Genomic DNA, 17131 nt, shown 5'->3' with positions numbered 1-17131 from the left:
ATTATATTTCTAAAGTTATGGATTCATATCTATTATTTATTGTAAATTTAGTAAATTTTTACATATAAATTTGTACACCACATCAAAAGTTTGGGGTTCAAATTATAATGCTCCATCCGCCCCTGCTTACAATATGGCAGAAACAAGGGAAAATATGTTAATAGTAATGTAGATATTCAACTCCATGATAACTAAAGCTCAATTTTGATGTATACGCGTTTGTAGTTTTATAGTGCTGTTGTGGTCTGCACAAGTTAATAGTGTTGGAAAAATATGGTTAAAATTGGAATATTCATTTGCTCTTTGCTTAAGAGTGTTGTTCGCTACGCTGCTTGTTTAATACCAAAGCGTTAAATAGTGCATTATTTAAAGCAGTTAACAATAATAATATAGATATTTTGAAAATTTACCGAAATAGAATAAACGTATTTGACAGTAACATTTTAGGTGATATTTTATTAAAAAAAATTAAGACAAAAATTAATGTGGATGGAGTAAATGGAGATAAAACGTAACTGTTAGTAACATTTTACCAATTTTACGTTCTGCGAGTAATCCATACACTCTGGTTCAATTACTGCTGCATTATGACAAAGTGTACTAACTCTCTCTCTTTCCTAAAAACAATATACAATCCGAAAAAGAATTGCACAATTCAACTGCAGATTTAAGTCCAACAAAAAAGTTTCAACGTAATTTTTTTCTTCTTTTCTAATCTACAGTTTTACGCATTGAGAAATTAAAATAAAAAAATATTCAAGGCACTCTTAACTGGTGTGTGAGCTTTCCCATAAATTCGAGTTACGGGTATCCTTTATTTTAACTGCAAATCCTGTCTGGCTATGGTGGAAATATCCAGACTGTAAGAGTGAAAAAATAAATATTGGAGAGCATAACCCCCTCCTTCAATTTGCAATAGAAAAGAATTTCACGGATAAGCAAAAAATATGTGTATTCTACTCCTTGGAACTGGAAATCAACAACTTAAAAACAAATATAGCACTGCAAAATACTCCACCCATCTTTTTGAAACGATTCAAATGCCTTTTCCCCAGGGGCGGATTTAGAGGTGCTTGAGGGTGTTGAATAAAAATTACGGTGTATATATAGGGTAGATTTAATTTTACGTGTTTGTGTTTATGTACGTATATGAACTTTTGAATACGAAAAAATACAAAATGTTTGCTCAGTCGGGGTGTTCAATTAAATCAGTGTCACAGGATTCGATTCCAATTGACAACATTGTCACACCCCTTTTTTTCCAAGAAATGATTTGTTTATGTTAAAGTTCAAAAGGGTTTTCAAATCGAAAGTGACGAAAATTGTGTTTCGAAAAGGGATTTTATTTAGAGAAAAAGAGTCGCCACCTGACATCGAGTTTTGGTGTGCCAAGTCACCGTAAAATCAATATCCCTTTCAAAACAAGTTTGACTCTAAAAACTTATCGAGTGACGAGAGATTAGGTTAAGGAATTACGGTGACCCGAAAAGGTGTGAGGCATCCGTCGAGCCCCGTGATTTTAGCACGGTCACTTTAATTAACTCGTATTGGCTTAAATAAAAACTCAATAAGGTAATCTCAAACAACAAACAAGCACACGCACAAAAGAGTTCGAAAATAAAGTCTAAATTATTACAACCCGAAATAAAATAAAATGCGAGAAAATAAACCTACACTAAGCTATCCCCGACATCCCGGGGTCTTCTTTCACAAACGGCCTCCATTTTGACATTAATTTTTCTTCCGGGACATTTCACCCCGGAATGAATACATAATATTCGAAAGCAAGTGAAAACGCACCAGCAATTAGACGAGCCTAATGTGTTGCCTACAAACCCCAAAGCATTCCCTTTATTTTATTACGTTCATTGTAAACTAAAAATCCATTTTTAGTTCTAATTAATCTCCAGGTTCATATGCATTCATTTTAATCAAGGAGCAATAAACCAATTTGAAGCAAATCACGAACATAACCACGAATCATGCATAAAGCATTCAACAATCAAAACAAGGTCAAATTTGAAACAATATTAAAATAGTAAATAAGGATTAGAATGGACCTTTACTACCCAAACTTTGGCTCTGAAATTACTCAATATGTGCAGCAACTTTTCAATATCAACACCAAAGCTTGAACCGCGATCTTGAACCCCGACCGGAACCTCTTTCGACAGTCTCGAAGGAAACTCAACCTACTCGAGCTCAAATAAACTCAGACCTCATCGGAAAATACGATTAAACCAAGAAACGAAGCCAAGATCCAACACGTACCTGAAAATTAAAGGAAAGTATTTTTCTTAGTTTATATATTAGATTTTTAAAAAATATATATATCAAGCGGTTGAAAGCTCTCTTCTAATTTTCATTTTTACTTAAAGTTTTTGATATTAAATTCTCTCGATGATCCAAATTGAGTTTTCATATGTTAAATTAAGTTCATTTGTTTCTTTGAATTAAATCCACTCTTTTAACTTTTTTTATTTTTTACCAAAGATATTACAATATTCAATTTATGTCAAAAATATTTGATGCGTAATATTTTTGCATGATGAAACCAATAAAGTTAACGTACAAATAAATATAAATAATTAAAAGCCTTGTTATTACAAGAATTTTTTGTAGATATTCTTTCAAATTAAATCACAAAAAAAATACTGAAAAGTCAATAGAATTAATTGTTACAAATTTAAGCTTTCTTTTACCTTCCAAAAGATGCATGTTAAAAATAACACTTTTTACCTTTTCTTAATTTAATAAACCATTTTATGAAATCTACATTGTAATAACTTTTTCATGTCAAACGTAACTCAATTATTTTAAACTATATAAAATATTGATTATCCGATATTTAAAAAAAGTAAAAAAAATACAACTTTTGCAATTGTTTAGTATTTTTACTTTTTGAAAGTCAAATTATATTTTCTTTAACTACATTATTTTTTCAAACATTTTTGAATATGTAAAAATAATATTTTATAGTTACTCTTTCAATACGGTATAATAAATTTTATATTAATAGTGTGCGCATGTAAAATTTATTGATCAATTACCGTACTTTGGAATTCATTTTTTCCGATTGAGACGGAGGGACTGTAATTTACATTTTTGAAGTATTTAACAATGATATAAGTTCTTTATATTTATTTCTTAATTTAAAAACTTAATCCTAACTTAAGTGAAATCTTTATAAATTATTTATGTTCGCCAGCATGTCCGGCATAAGATTGTAAGAGAAAATTAAAACGAATTACTAAATGGACGAATAAAAAATTCAAATAGCAAATTATAAATGATAAATAACATCAATAAATAATATTATAAGTATAATATTTTAATTCAATAATTAAGCCTATATTAACATAGAATTGAATGACATGATAATTCTTTATGTGTCTATAATAAATTCTTAAGGAAAAACATAATTTGAAACAAGTTTAATAATATTTCTACATAAAAGATTCAAATATGTATGAGTACGCTTGGTGGGGCCTCTATAACCTTTTCCATAACATCATCATTTTTAGTGGCATGAAAAAGTCCTTAAAGTTCTCAAAATTTACCAAAATGTGTGAAGATTCACAAGCCATTAGAAAGAGAGGAAGTTTACGTTGATGTTTAGGAAAATGAGTGAGTTTTGCATAGCCCCAAAAAGGAAATGAAAAGTCTTATTTTCGTTGAAAAGGTAAAAAGAAAATTAATGATTCTTTTTTCACTCTCCTTCCATAAACTCTTTGTTTCACACGTTGGAAGCTTATTTTAAGGCCCCATTATGTCAATTCCAGATGCTTCAATCCAAGAACAATTAAAGACTAAAGAGTACTGCCTCCGATCCAAAATAAGAGTTATCTTAGCAAAAACTACATCCCTTAAAAAATCGATAAATATAATGTGGAGCTTACTAAATTATCCCTATTTATTAGATGTTTTTTTTTTAATTGAACAATATTAAAGAGGATTACTTATTTAATGCATGGCATTGTTGGAAACAGTTGCCAATTTTTGTCTTGAATTCCTAAGGTGACACTTATTTTGAGATAAATTTTTTTCCTAAGATGATAGTACTTAATTTGGGACCAAAAAAGTAATATTTTAAATGTCAAATATTGTTATAGAGAGTTTTGACTATAAATAAAAATATAGAAATTGATTTCTTAAAAGAGAAGAGGGGGATTAGAGAGGTGCAGGAGTGGAAGTAGGAGCACCAGCTCAAGTGTTAGAAGGTGAGATCTACTACAACTATACAAGTATGACTATTTATATTAATTGATTACAAAAGGAAAAAAAAATTCATCCTCACCTAATGGTAGAATTTATGAATTTTAACTAAAATACATCTAGAAAAAAAAAAAAAAAGTTCTCTCGTGACACTAGAACACCACTTAAAAAGCAATTACCAAAAAACACACATCGCTAGATTTAATAATTATGTTATAGGTTCATCTGAATTCAATGAGTTTAATTTACTGCATAAATATATATAATAATTTTCGAACTAAGTAATTAGATGGGAATGTGGTAAAATTTTAAACTCAAAAGCATAAAATTCAAATTTTGAGTTCGTCCCCGAAAACAGGGGCAGATCTACTTGGGGGCCAGGGTGTTCACCCGAACACCTTCAGCAAAAAATTACATTGTATATATAGGGTAAATTTTCTGTGTTTATGTGCATATATTAACTTTTGAACACCTCGCAAAAAATTACGGTGTATATTTAGCTTAACTTTTTTAACACCTTTTGAATGAAAATCTTGGATCGCATGCCGCTGTAAAACATACATTTGAAAGACTATCGCACTCAAAACACAAATATATCATTTATTTGGAGAAATCAAATGTTTTTATTACATAAAATCCAAATATCGCATAACTTAAATACACGTGGTACAACAATTTATAGAATAAACAAACTATCTTTCACTCATTTTGCTGATGTACGTAGCTTCATAGATCCTTCTGATGTACGTAGCTTCATAGATCCTTTCTTATGCCTGCGCCACAAAAAAAAAAAAATCAATTCAGAAGGGGCAGACTTTTGTCTATCGTATATTCCATCCTTTCAATTTATGTAAACCTTTTCAGAGTACGAGGGTCAAATTTTATAATTTTGATCTTAAATTATGACATGATTTTTCAAGTTTGTAAAAACAAAAATTTATATATTTAGAAACTACATAAAAAGTACTATAAGTTGTGATAATTTATAATTCAATGACTTAGAAAAATTGTAAGGAAAATGTGGTCAAAAAAACACGTCAGTAATTAAATAGTAATATGTTCATATAAATTGAAACAGGTATATATTTGTTCGACTAAACAAAAGGTAGAGGTGGATAGAGTTCATAACTTATAACGTACGTTAAATTGATCATTAATATCTTTTGTAAATAATACATGAAAAATCATAAAATTCCATTATTTCAAAAGTACCGTGAGTTCAGAGCTAATAACCTTAAACAATGTCATCAAATGAGCATGAAACAGCTGGAAGTTGTATGTTAACGGGTAAATTTATGGCTGGTGCCGGTGCCAATGCCAGAGCTGTAGGTAGTACTGGTGGCTGATGTGCATATAGTGCGCAAGCACCACCATGCTAGGCTTACAATATGGCAGAAATAACGGCAAATATGTTAATAGCAATGTTGATGTTCAACTCCATGATAACTAAGAGCCCGTTTGGATTGCTTTATAAGTTCTTTTAAAATAGCTTATGTTTGTTTTATTTTGAAATGTTTAACGTACAAAACATATAAACCATTTTGCTTAAAATAAGTTCAAAAAAATAATTGGTAGCTGGGCTTAAACTTTAAAACAGAACTTATAATTTGAAAATAGCTTATAATACTTTTGTAGCGCAACTTTTTTTTTTTTTTGGCTTATAAGCTGTTTTAAGCTTATAAACTGCTTTTTTAAGCCCATCCAAACAGGCTTTAAAGCTCAGTTTTGATGCATACGCGTTTGTAGTTTTATAGTGCTCCAAGGGTGTTGTAGTCTGCACAAGTTAATAGTGTTGGAAAAATAAGGTGAAAATTGGAATATTCATTTGCTATTTGCTTATGAGTGTTGTACTCTACGCTGCTAGTTTAATACCAAAGCGTTAAATAGTGCATTATTTAAAGCAGTTAACAATAATAATATAGATATTTTGAAAATTTACCAAAATAGAATAAACGTATTTGACAGTAACGTTTTATGTGATATTTTATTAAAAAAATTAACAGACAAAAATTAATGTGGGTGGAGTAAATAGAGATAAAACGTAAATGTGAATAACATTTTACCAATATTACGTTACTCTGAGTAACGACACTCTGGTTCAATTACTGCTGCATTATGACAAAGTGTACTAACTCTCTCTCTTTCCTAAAAACAATATACAATCCGAAAAAGAATTGCACAATTCAACTGCAGATTTAAGTCCAACAAAAAGTTTCAACGTAATTTTTTTTCTTCTTTTCTAATCTACAGTTTCACGCATTGAGAAATTAAAATAAGAAAATATGCAAGGCACTCTTAACTGGTGTGTGAGCTTTCCCATAAATTCGAGTTGCGGGTATCCTTTATTTTAACTGCAAATCCTGACTGGCTATGGTGGAAATATGCAGAATGTAAGAGTGAAAAAATAAATATTGGAGAGCATAACCCCCTTCCTTCAATTTGCAATAGAAAATAATTTCACGGATAAAGCAAAAAATATGTATATTTTACTCCTTGGAACTAGAAATCAACAATTTAAAAACAAAAATAGCATTGCAAAATATTCCACCCATCCTTTTGAAACAATTCAAATGCCTACGGTGCCGAGGGTGTTCATAGTGTATATATAAGATAAATTTTCTGTGTTTATGTATATAATATGAACTTTTGAATACCCTGAACAACTGCAAAATGTTTGCTCAAGAGATTCAGGGTGTTCAAAATTGTCTCTAGTGACGTCCTATGTTTGATTCCAATCGACAACATTGTCACACCCCTTTTTTCCCAAAAAATGATTTATTTATGTTAAGTTCAAAAGGGTTTTCAAATCGAAAGTGACGAAAATTGTGTTTCGAAAAGGGATTTTATTTAGAGAAAACGAGTTGCCACCTGATATCGAGTTTTGGTGTGCTAAGTCACCGTAAAATCAATATCCCTTTCAAAACAAGTTTGAGTCTAAAAACTTATCAGCGATAGAGATTCCGATTAAGGAATTCTGTTGACCGAGGGGAAGGTGTGAGGCATCCCTCGAGTCTCGTAGTTTTAGCACGGTCGCTTTAATTAACTCGTATTGGCTTAAATAAAAACTCAATAAGGTAATCTCAAACAAGCACGCGCACAAAAGAGTTCGAAAATAAGTCTAAATTATTACAACTCGAAATAAAATAAAATGCGAGAAAATAAACCTATACTACCCTATGCTAAACTATACTAAGTTATCCCCGACATCCCGGGGTCTTCTTTCACAAACGGCCTCCATTTTTACATTAATTTTTCTTCCGGGACATTTCACCCGGGAATGAATACATAATATTCGAAAGCAAGTAAAAACGCACAAGCAATCAAACGAGCCTAATGTACTGCCTACCAACCCCAAAGTATTCCCTTCATTTTATTACGTGCATTGTAAACTAAAAATCCAGTTTTAGTTCTAATTAATCTCCAGGTTCATATGCATTCATTTTAATCAAGGAGCACCAAACCAATTTGAAGCAAATCACGAACATAACCACGAATCATGCATAAAGCATTCAACAATCAAAACAAGGTCAAATTTGAAACAATATTAAAATAGTAAATAAGGATTAGAATGGACCTTTATTAGCCAAACTTTGGCTCTGAAATTACTCAATATGTGCAGCAACTTTTCAATATCAACACCAAAGCTTGAACCGCGATCTTGAACCCCGATCGGAACCTCTTTCGACAGTCTCGAAGGAAACTCAACCTACTCGAGCTCGAATAAACTCAGACCTCATCGGAAAATACGATTAAACCAAGAAACGAAGCCAAGATCCAACTCCTTTCTATCTCTGTGTGTGATCCTATCTGTGGAAAAAATTGAATGAAAAAGAAGGAGTGGGTCCGCCATTTTTTGCTATGCTGATGTGTGTGTCTGCTATTGAAAAAGAAAAATGAATATATGCCTATTGAAAAAAGATAAGAAGAGTGGGGCCCAACCCTATAAAGTATTCTCCTCCTCAAATTCTGTCACGTGTCCTCCTCTTTTTTTTAAATATATCCCTCCTCTGTATTGTGTGTTGTGTCTCTTATCAGGTGTTTATTGTGAGTGGTCCCTTGCCCAAAATAGAAAAGAAGATTCCCCTTTTGCCCAATCCAACGTGACTTTTCTTTTTTTCCTTTTTTTCTTTTTATAATGTAAAACAAGAAATACTTAATAATTATTTCTAGACAATTAAAGAAAATACTATCTAAAATAAATAACTAACTAAGCAAAATTAAAACCCATACAGAATTTTTTGTAACTTTTCTTTCTTTAAAAAATCAAATTTATTAAAATAAAAATAAACTAGAATAAAATCGACACTTTAAAAAAATAAAATTAAAAGAAATATTTAGACACTATAAGATGAAATATCCGAAAAGGGTTAAAATTACATGTTTACAAACATTATTAAATTTTTTTTTTTTCAAACCCCTTAAATGAAAATTCTAAACCCGCTATTGATTTTTTCCGTTTCCACACAGAGAGAAGATAGAAAAGAACAGAGCGGAGAGGAATGAAGGAAAGAGAAAAGATAATGACCATTATTTGGGCCCACAGACTAAAGATAAGCAAAGAGGAAATCTTCAACCATCGAGTTTTTCTGTAAAAGTTCTTTTCATATATTACGTTACTATCAAATATGTTTAATCTACTTTTTAAAATTTTAAAATATTATTATTATTGTTAACTACTTTAAATAATGCGTTATTTAAGTCAAAAATTTCAAAATTCCTAATAGTCCAACTATCTAGTCCTTAGAAATTAGAACAAAGTTTGGGGTTTGGTTGCGGGGAAAATTATATGTGGGTCCCATTCTCTCTTAAACTTACGTTACAACCTGACGTAGAATTATCATTCTTAGCCAACGTCATTGTGTGAGATTTTGCATTGAATTGACTTAGAAACTGATCAAATTAGTTTAAAATAATTTTGATTTATTTTGTACTTTCTTGTGGCATGCAAGAATTACAAATTACCACACCAATTGTGAGTACCAATAATGATGGATGATTAGCAGAGTTAATTCTTTGGATGATCATTTATGAGAATTGCATATTAAAAATATTTTTATTTCTTTTAAGATAATAAAATCATCCAATTCTATTTTTTCCTTAAAAGGTAAAAGACACCATAAAATTCTCATTTTCTCTTAGTTGACATGTTATGTCATGTTAAAGCTCTATTTCTTCACGATAAACCCTTCTGATTCATGTCTTATATCCATTGTAAATAACCTCATTAAAAACAAAACCACAGGAACAAGTGAGAACTTAAAAAAAAAAACAAGAATGAAAAAGGTATAGTGCTTGGTGCGAGATCCTTGGCTTTTAGTGTGTGTGTGTGTATATATATATATATATATATATATATATATTGAGTCTCCTTAGTGAAATATTTTGAGATTTCCTTGACCGTAATTTTTCCGTATATCTTTTAAAAAATTTGGATTATCAACTATTGTGACTTATAATATTTTTTACGTAATTTTCAAATAATTCGAATTGTGCCACATAAATTGGGACAGAAAAGTAAATAAATCATACACTTTGCTTTATCAAAATCTCGTTTAACAGCAAAATTGTAATTTAAAAAAAAAAATAGTACTAATATATCAAGTCTACAGATGAAAATACCAGCGAGAACTTGTTGAAAAAAAAAAACATATGCCAGTTACAAGTTATCACAGCAAGATTTTCACCTTCATATATGTTGTCAATAAGGAAAGGATAAAAGAGAAAAACTAATGTGCTTTGACCATGGTTTAGATTCTGTTTCAAATTTTAGGTAAATAAATATTGACTCTTAGATCTGAAAGCGTACACGTGTAACCAGATTAGTAGTGCAATGGACGAAATGGACAGCAGCTGATATGCCTCTCACTATCATAGTTATCCATTACAGTATGTTTTCAAAGTATATTGTTGATATGCCTCTCACTATAATAGTTTGCAGGTTCAATTAAATTCAGTATGTATATATTTATTCAGTAAATAAGTGAATTAGATGGCGGTGTGGTAACATTTTTAATTTGAACCTGTAAAGTTCAAATTCGGAACGAGTCATTGAAGACATATATATGGAAAATTCTATCACCCTCAAAACACAGATGAACAATTTATTTGGAAAATTCAAATGTTTCTATTACATAAACCCATATATCACAACAACAATGAAAACAACAACAACAATGATAACAACATACCCAGTAAAATCCCACAAAGTGGGGTCTGGGAAGGATAGAGTATACGTAAACCTTACTTCTACCTTGGGAGGTAGAAAGACTATTTTATTTGACCCTCAGCACATAAACTAAATATACATGATACAACAATAGAATAAACGTCATGTCTTTCACTCAATTTGTTGACGCACGCATGACGCAGCTTCATAATGCATCATCCATCCACCTACTTTTATTCTTTTTTTCATTCTTCTTCCATTCCTTTATATCACAATTTTTCCGGCCTCGTCAATAAACAATATTGCAGCTAGCTCCTCTAGGCAATATATATATATATATATATATATATATATATATATATATATATGCACACACATTTTTCGCCGTGTAGATTAATAACCTCTTTGGCCAAGTTTTTTTGTGAACAAATTAAAGGTACTTTTTCTCTTAAAAACACTTTTTTATTTTGGAGATTTGGTGTGTTTGGCCAAAAACTAAAAGATCTGTTGAGTCAGTTTTTCTACTATTAAAGAGAAGCTACACATTTCTATTTCTTCCAAGAAGCATAAGCAGAAACTTTTCAAGATAAAATATTAATGTAATTCTTACCAAAATTTATATTTACGAAATTATATCTCATTGATTTAACCTGAATGAATACTTAATTAATGTCTTTCATGAAAGAATATTTGAAATTATCTCTCTATTTAAATAATATTAATTGTAAAATGAAACCTAACATCCTCTTTTCCATAATTTAACACTTCAATATATTTTGTAAAGAATGACCAACACAATCTCTTTATCAATTGCTAAAAAAAACTTCTTAAATGAATTTGCTAAATACTAATTACTTCTTTCAAAATTCTATTTTGATAAAAGCACTTCTCAAAATAAGTACTACAGTAATAATTTTTAAAATTTGGCCAAGCTAACAGGGCTCTTTTAAGTTAAACAACCAAAACCATATATACATATTTGTTCGACGAAACAACAATTAGAGGTGGATGCATAGAGTACATGCATAACTTATACCTGAACTGAAGCTGTGTACAGTGCATATTGAAACACACCAAAGCCAACAAACAAATTCCTAGCATAACTTATACCTGAACTGAAGCTGTGTACAGTGCATGTTGAAACACGCCAAAGCCAACAAACAAATTCCTAGCATAAAGGACCAAGTGAACGGTACCATTGGTTAGCCGACCTTCCCTAAGAGGCTAAGACAATTTAATAGTGACTACTGCTATTAGCATAGCTTATAAACAAGTGTGATCTCTCCGTCGAAAAGGTTCAAAATATGAGGCTAATGAGATCAAGCAAGATCCAAAACATCAAAAACCTTTCAACCAACCCTAGAAACAGCCTTGCAAACCAAAGATTGTGTCATTTCCATCGACAATTTCAGGCACTCGGACGAGTCCACACCATTATCAGAAGGAACCCATTTGAATCCTTGAAGCAACTGAGCTGACCAAAGCTGAACAGTAGCAAGTCCCATTGCCTTGCCCGGGCTCACCCTCCTACCCGAACCAAACATGCAATACAAATGGGTAGCTGAAATCCTTCTCAAATTCCTCCAATACTCACTATAAGGAGCAAAACCCATTGCTCTATGAAACAAAAGCTCATAAGCAGACTCTTTAACTGGTCTATCCGCAAAAGCAGAACTGTTGAATATTTGATGACTAGAAATAATAAAACGAGTAAAACCAACTGAAAAAGCCATTACAGATTCAGCTTTTAAGGCTTTAGAAAACTTTGCTAACAGTCTATGAACGGGAGAACCAGTGAAAGTTAAGACCAAACCAAGAACAGGTAAACCTGAAGGACCAGGAATGGAAACACGGGCTTTTGAAAAAGACCAAGCAAGTCCACCACGGGTAAGCCAAAAGGCAAAAACAGCAAGAAAGATGAAAAAGAAGAGAAGTAGTTCATAGTTTAGGACAACAGTTGATGGATGAAGAGCTGAGAGTAATCAGAATTCATTTTTCTTAGCTTTCAAAGGTTGTGTTGTGTTGTTTATATACCTGAACTGATAATTTACATCTTTTATACATATCGTATGTGAAAAATCATAAAATTGAATCCATTGAAGAATTAAAATAAGTTCAAAGCTAATAACCTTAAACCGCGTCGTCAAGTGAGCATGAAACAGGAAGTTGCAAGTTTATGGCCGGTGGCGGTGATGGCGGAGCTTGAGCTGCAGCTAGTGGTGGCTCATGTGCATCGGCAATGTTGATACGGCTGTTCCGGCACCGGCGTATGAGAGTGTGCAAGCACCCCCATACTATGCTTACTATGGCAGATGCTAAGGCAAATTTGAGAGCTATGTTAATAGTAATGTGGATGTTCAACTTCATGATAGAGCTTAAAGTTTAGCTATGCTGATACTTTTGATGAGTAGGCGTTTAGTTTTATAGGGGAAAAAAAAAAAAAAATAATAATAATAATAATAATAATAAAATAATAATAATAATAAAAAATAGTGTAATCCTACTAGTGAATATAGGGGTAAGATGTAGCAATCCTTACTCCTACCTTCAACAAAATGTGTTTTATTATACTTAGCCATTATTTTAACTTCAAATTTTATTCATAAAACCTAAAATTTTAAAAACAAGTTCGTAGTACTCTTTGCCATATTTAACCTCATATCAATATTTTTTGACATGTCGACCAATTAATTATCAAACTTTTTCTTTTTGGCACACTAGGAAAAACATACTTAGCCATTATTTTAACTTCAAATTTTATTCATAAAACCTAAAATTTTAAAAACAAGTTCGTAGTACTCTTTGCCATATTTAACCTCATATCAATATTTTTTGACATGTCGACCAATTAATTATCAAACTTTTTTCTTTTTGGCACACTAGGAAAAACATACTTAGCCATTATTTTAACTTCAAATTTTATTCATAAAACCTAAAATTTTAAAAACAAGTTCGTAGTACTCTTTGCCATATTTAACCTCATATCAATATTTTTTGACATGTCGACCAATTAATTATCAAACTTTTTTTTTTGGCACACTAGGAAAAACATACTTAGCCATTATTTTAACTTCAAATTTTATTCATAAAACCTAAAATTTTAAAAACAAGTTCGTAGTACTCTTTGCCATATTTAACCTCATATCAATATTTTTTGACATGTCGACCAATTAATTATCAAACTTTTTCTTTTTTGGCACACTAGGAAATTATGAAACGGGACCACATAGAAAATATCCAGAGAAGGTGATTTATTTTGAAAATTTAACCAGTAGTATACTAGTATATTAGTACTATATTTTGTCTGTCCCTATAACATATTTTTATTTTTAGTCTGTATAAATTTTTTTTACCCTTTTATAATTAAAAATAATTAAATTTAAAGTTTTCCTTTTATCTTAATGAAATAATTTATAGCCACATAAGTGTTTAAATACTTTTATTTTTTACTCCGCGTGAAAAAAAATTACCTTTATATAATTAAAAATGACTTAACTTTAAAAAATTTCTTTTACCTTAATGAAATAATTTATAGCCACATAAGTGTTTAAGGGGACCATGAATTTCAATAACATTTTTTTAAAATTTTATACCTAGTCAAACTTGACACATAAATTGGATGAAGGACTATTATTTATGTGGTACCATGGGCCTCTGCACTTGTACTTTCCTTTAAAATATATTTTGCATGCGTTTCATTCGTCGATTAGTTTATTAGGTAGTTAAATTAGTCACATAAAACATGTAACTTCTTAAAAAATACGCATCAACCACAAATAAAATTATCTCGAAATTTTTACGCTTATTCCGAGAGTTTAGATCTAATATCGTGACAAATTTAAGGGACATCTATGTATTAGCCTTCAATTTAAGTTTAGTAACTTTGTTTTTTGACATGTCGACCAATTTACTATAGGGCCCACATAGAAATATCCAGAAAAGGCAATTTATTTTGAGAAACTAACCATACTATGCTTTTTATGTCGTACCGTGTGCTATTCTACCAGTACCTTATTGTATTGCCCCTCTGTCTAATTTATGTGATATAATTTGATTAGAAACGAAATTTAAGAAAAAAAGGAAGACTTTTGAAACTCATGGTCTAAAAAAATATAATATTAATGTGACTGTAAGTTATTTCATTAAGAGTAAAAAAGAAAATTTCAGTTAAATTATTTTTAAATATATAAATATATCATTCTTTTTGACACAAGTTAAAAAAGAAAGTGTATCACATAAATTGAGACAAAAAAATAACAAGTTTAGGAGGCTACCTGTATTAAGTTGAAAACCAATTAACTATAGGGCCCACATAGAAAATATCCAGAAAAGGTAATTTATTTTTGAAAAACTAACCACGACTATGCTTTTTATATTGTACTATGTGCTACCCTACTAGTACGTTACTATATTCTCATTATCGTAACAGAAAAATTCAAAAATAAACTTTGCTTTCAAACCACTATAAGGACCCGTTTGGCCATAATTTTTTTTTACTTTTTTCTGAATTTTTTTCACTTTATTTAAAAATTAATGTTTGGTTATAAAAATTAGAAATAATATTTGAAATTTAAAAAATAATTAAAATCTTATTTTCACTTTTTTTCTTCATATTTTTATATTCAAACAACTAAATATCATTTATAAAAATAATAATTAAATATAACTCCAACTTTAAAATTTCAATTTCAAATAAAGTCAAAAATATTTGGTTTCCATGGCCAAAAGTCTTCATTTTTTTTCCTTCTGACATGTCGACCAATTAACTGTAGGTCCACATAGAAAATAGCCAAAAAGGTTCTAATTTATTTTGGAAAAACTAACCAAGTACTATGCTATTTGTGTCGTACAACGTGCTAGTGATGGGTCTAAAATTTTCATTAAGGGATTCGAAAAATAAAAAAATAGTTATTGAGATTTAAATTTGGAATCTTAAAATAAATTTGAACACTCTAGATCACTAAATCAATCTTTTTTTTTTATATTTAGGGTGTTTAAAATCTCTCTATATATACATAAAAATAAAAAAATGCCTTTTATATATAATATAATTTTTTATCGAAGTGAGGTCGCTTCGTCACGGGCTGGCCCTACATCGGCCCATGCTACCATATTGTCATATCGTAATGCAACAAACTCAAAAAAAAAAAAAAAAAAAAAAAAAAAAAACTTGCTTTTAAAACACTACTAGATAGCTTTGTACGCATTGCAGCAACACTTCTTCGGATTATAAACAGTATCATGTATATGTAGTTGTGTTTAGATAATGATAATATATATATATATATATATATATATATATATGCCGTGTTCAAAATACGATTAATATAACATTGTGTTTGTGCTCCGTATCTAAAACTTTATTTTATTCGTGTTTCATTACGAAAATTTATTAATACTTTTTAAAAGAGAAGACTTGTTTAAAAAGAAACTATTTTCCTCTCTTTGAGATAAAACAATAGCAATATTTAAGCATCGATTGATACTTTCAATTTTAATTCGATTAATTTAACGATGTAAAATACTTATTATTTTTTATCAAATTTTGATTTAGATAATTCTAATTCAAATTATTAAATTAATTTTACATGTTTAAAACGAAACAAAGTAGAAATTGATTTTTTTCCTCATTCTAAAGAGTCCATTGTTATTGATTTAATTGTTTGATTTTCTAAACATTTGTTTTTTAACATTGTTTGTTTTATTAATGTGGGATTCACATTTTTATTTTTTTAATGTTGCTTGATTCTGTTAATATGGGGTCTACTTTTTTTTTCCCGTGAGTTTGGATGTGGTGAGTTTCACTTTTTTTTCTTCCCTTTTTTTATTGCTTGGTGTTATTTAGTATTATAGCCTAATTTTTTTTGAGACAACGGACGATGAAGCATGGGTCTAAACCCATGCTTTATATAGTTTCTTCTTTTTTTTATTTTTATTTTTTATATTGCTTGGTGTCGTTTAGTATGGGGCCCACCCTTTTGGACATTATTAGTTTGCATTATTTTTATGTATATATATATATATATATATATATATATATATATGTCACGCCCCGAATCATGACTGACTGGCTAAACACGCACTCTACATACCGCATGTGACCGAGCGAACCATACGCGCGTCGAATCATCATAAGGCATACATGAGCGGAAATATAGCATGAACGTGATGAGCTTTTATAAAACATGAGATGTCATAATAACTTAATGAAATACTTGTTTAAATCATGAATGCGAAAATAACATGGAGTTGAGCCAAAGATGGCTAAATACCGTAACATGTTTAACATAGCTAAACCGACTAGTCTATGAAACCTCTAATCGTGAATCTTGACCGAAAACGTATCATTGGGACAAGGCCCCCGGAAGATACCTTTAAATGCATGACTAGTAAAATAAAGATAACCGACTAAACCCCGAATGAGACGTGGGCTCACCAATGAGCCGATACGAGCAAATCTTACCGAGCGACGCGGCCCCGTAAATACGTACGCATCGTGAAATGCAGCCCCCCGGCAATAAGGGACGCGCACATCAATGTCTTGGTATGCAAAGCAAGCTCGAACGAAATAACATGGGACATGAAAACATGATAAGAACCGAAATTGAAAACCCGGACATGAACACGAGCGCGAGTACGTGATACATATGTATATAACATAAGTAAAACATGATAAGTAGGGAGAGCATTTCATAAAACCGACTACGTGATATCACCACCCGGGTACGTGGAGTACGGTACCTTTATGTC

This window comes from Lycium ferocissimum, chromosome 6 (assembly GCF_029784015.1).
Source record: "Lycium ferocissimum isolate CSIRO_LF1 chromosome 6, AGI_CSIRO_Lferr_CH_V1, whole genome shotgun sequence".
Lineage (NCBI taxonomy): Eukaryota > Viridiplantae > Streptophyta > Magnoliopsida > Solanales > Solanaceae > Lycium > Lycium ferocissimum.
The sequence above is the reverse complement of the archived record's forward strand: the minus strand, read 5'-3'. Positions refer to the sequence as shown.